The sequence below is a fragment of the Cuculus canorus genome, chromosome 1 (genome assembly GCF_017976375.1).
Source record: "Cuculus canorus isolate bCucCan1 chromosome 1, bCucCan1.pri, whole genome shotgun sequence".
In the NCBI taxonomy this organism is placed as follows: Eukaryota; Metazoa; Chordata; class Aves; order Cuculiformes; family Cuculidae; genus Cuculus; species Cuculus canorus.
The window spans coordinates 98,296,435-98,300,249 of NC_071401.1; positions in this window are offsets into that span (position 1 = coordinate 98,296,435).

Sequence of the window (3,815 nt, forward strand, 5' to 3'; positions counted from 1 at the left end):
GTCAGGTGACTCCTCCCCACAACATTACCCACCCGCCAGCCCCGCCCCGCGCACACGCCCCACCCGCTGATTGGACGAGACCCTCCCTACCCTAGTCCTATGCCCCGCCCCTCGCGCACACACACCGCCCTTTGATTGGACGAGACTCTCTCTTCCCCATGCTCCGCCCCCGCGCGCACACAGCCCCTGCGATTGGACCCGGCCCTCCCCGTGCATGCGCGCGGTGACTCCCGGGGCCCCGCGCAAGCTGGGCGAGGTTAAGGAGCCGTGGTGGGCACTGGATCTGGCTGAGGTGCTGGGTGGGCTGCTCACCACCTCTCTGAGGGGAAGGGGCTCGGCGAGAGGGAAGCTGTAGGTGCCCCCGAGAGGAAGCCACCGTGTCGTCCTCGGGAAGGGGCTTCGTGTGTCTCGCTGGTGTTTCTCACTGGTGAGACCGCGCCTCTAACAGTGTGTTCATTTCTGGGCCCCTCGCTACACGAGAGATGTTGAGACTCTGGAGCGTGTCCAGAGAAGAGCAATGAAGCTGGTGAAGGGGCTGGAGAACAGGTCTTACCAGGAGCAGCTGAGAGAGCTGGGGTTGTTTAGCCTGGAGAAGAGGAGGCTGAGGGGAGACCTGATTACTCTCTACAACTGCCTGAAAGGAGGTTATAGAGGAGGGAGCTGGCCTCTTCTCCCAAGTGACAGGGGACGGGACAAGGGGGAATGACCTCAAGCTGTGCCAGGGGAGGTTCAGATTGGACATTAAGAAAAAAATTTTCCCAGAAAGGGTCATTGGGCCCTGGCAGAGACTGCCCAGGGAGGTGTTTTGAGTCACCATCCCTGGAGGTGTTTAAAAGACGGGTAGATGAGATGCTCAGGGACATAGTTTAGTGGCAGATAGGAATGGTTGGACTTGATGATGCAAGAGGTATTTTCCAACCTGGTGATTCTGTGATTCTATGAAAACTTGACTCTTTGAAATGCAGCGTGAGCTTCGTGTTGAGAAGTGCCACCAGTCAGTGCCACTGAGGAGCTGGAGCGCATCCAGAGGAGGGAAATGGAGCTGGGGAAGGGGCTGGAGAGCAAGTGTTATGGGGAACAGCTGAGGGAACTGGGGTTGTTTAGCCTGGGGAGAAGGAGGCTGAGGGGAGACCTTATCACTGCCTACAGCTGCCTGAAAGGAGGGTGTGGGGAGGTGGTGTTGGTGTCCTCTCCCAAGTAGTGAGTAACAGGATGAGAGGGAACAGCCTCAAGTTGTGCCAGGGAACATTCAGATTAGACATAAAGAAGAATTTCTTCACCAAAAGGGCGCTGGCAGAGGCTGCCCAGAGAAATAGTGGGGTTACCATCCCTGGAGGTGTTTAAAAGACAGGTAGATGAGGTGCTAAGGGATATGGCTTAGTAGTTTGACTTGATGATGTCAGAATTCTTTTCCAGCCAAGTGATTCTATGATTCTATGAATAGGCTTGACTGGTTATATGATTGGTGACACTTTTGTGTCAGGAAATGTTAAACTGTGCTATGTAAGAAGAGATAAGATGTCAAGAAAGGTAAAAAAAGTACTGCAAGGCAAGTTGTGGTGAGGAGATAACCTTCAGGTAGCAACTGTCATACCAGTGCTGGAACTAAAAATGGTGCAGTTTACTGTTGAGTTAGTATCCCTGTTGAAAGGCAGATGAGGATGTCCTCTGCAAAGTGTATGTACCTTGCCTACTGTTTCCTGGTCTCAACAAGTATTTTTGTGTGATGCCATCTACATATACAAATTCAGTACAAGATAGGTAAGAGAGTGTCTTTGAAGCTGCTGTTGTGTGTTACCCTGTCCAAGACCAGGGAATTTTCAGTATTTCTAGACTCTAGTAGATATTGGCCTCTTCCAAAGCACCTTAGAGTAGCAGTAAGGTCTTTTCCCTCTGCTAAAAATAGCCAGAGGGCAGCTTGTTCTCCCAGTGTCATCTTGAAGGCAATGTAAAGGGAAATACTGAAAGATGTAAAAGTGACCTCTCCTTTTTTTATATAGTAAAAGGGAAAAAAATCTTTGTTCGCCAAATCAGAGTGGGTCAACTCCATGTACCTGTTTGTTCAAGGACACTGCTGAAGGCAACCTCCTTCCAGAAGCTGCGTATCCTGAACTAAACCCTGATGTGGAAGGATGCACAGCCAAGAATACTGATGGGACAATCATTGTTATGAAATCTTAACAACACTTAACAATTTTTTTTACATTTGAATTTTAAGATTATGCCTCATAAATTAAAGCAGATAAGAAATATACAGTCTCTCATACATTGTATTTAAGTGTCGCTTAACTTTCTCAACCTGCTCTTACATTAGAGATTCGAAACTCCATTTTAATCCTTCTGAGATTTTGGGGGAATATATAAACAAAGATCTTATTTGTAATATTTAGTAATGGTAGGCATGTAGGAGGGAGTTCTCCTCATGTTTGGGTGTAGTAACTGACCTGGTATAATTCAGAAAGAGGTGAAACCATGAGGAAAAAGCTTTTCTTTGCAAAGCATAGAGTGTCGTTCTTAGAAACATACCTTTATACATTACTTCACTCCTACATGAATTAATACTCTTTTCTACAGACTTACTACCATTACAAGGGTAATGCTAATGAAATTCTCCTTTTCTTTATTTTCAGTGGCAAGCCAGTTAGAAATGACATGGGTAGGCAGTCTGAGGGATCTATAATTTATTCCACCCCCGCCAAGTGAACGAAGCAGTTTCATTTTCACAGTAAACTAGAAAGGAACTTTTCAATAGCTTTCTTCAAAAGTCATTGTACCAGATTAAAACTGATAGCAGACCGGAAATCCCTGCTGCTTTATTAGTTTGTTTGCTAGCTGAAAAGTGTTCTGAATAGGATTATTTTTTTTTTTTTCAGTTGGGAGTGGCTGCATTTCACAGGCAAACTTCACTTTTCCTTGGATCAGTACTAAGTCCGTTAGTCTCAGTTGTGTAAGATACATTTTGTTAGTATGTCTTTGTCTCCTTTTCTCTAATCAGACATCTTCATTGGCACCCAAAATAAAAGTGACAACCCAAAGCCCTGTAAAAGCAGATGTGCAAACACACCGCGAGTAGCAGTTCCAGATTACTTACGTAAGGGTTCCCAGTTGCTCTTGGCTCTGAGAATTCATAGTGCTTATTTTGAAAATCGTGTATGCAAATGACGAAGTCTGCAAAATACAAGCTGTCTTTTCGTCCATCGACAACATTCGAGATAGGTGTTAACACCCTGTCTAGATTTGCAGCAGGGGGAAGTCGATTAGTGCTTTTGTTACTCCTGCTTTAAGGCCGGGCACTTGGACTGTACCCACCTTCCAAAGTGACACACCTTTCATTTTACTTTTACATGTGCCTGTGTTCTTATTGTGGGCTAATACAGCTGAGTAGCAGTTGTCCTTTGTAACTGACTACCATGTGAACCATCATGTACTTCTGGTCTTTCCTTGTTCATTTTACACACTGCTTTACTAAGCATTCTCTGAAGGAGGTATGATGCCTTTGAGGTGAAAAATCTCTCGTCAGAGAGAAAGGATTGCCTCTCTCCTTTTCCTTGGGATTTCTCTGATACATCTGCTGATGTGTATTTCTGCTACAGTAAAAAATTATATCCGGTACTTGGTAGATTGAATTAATCCCTCTGACAGTTGTCCTAAGATGTAACACAACTTATTCCTGTGTTTTGATTAGTCAAGGAATTATTGGTGGCCACAGTTTAATAAATACAGCTGTATTGTAACATCTGAGATGTTTTTACTCTCATACAGGATTCAACAAAATCACACATACTGGAGGGAGGATGTGGTTCTCTCTGCCATTC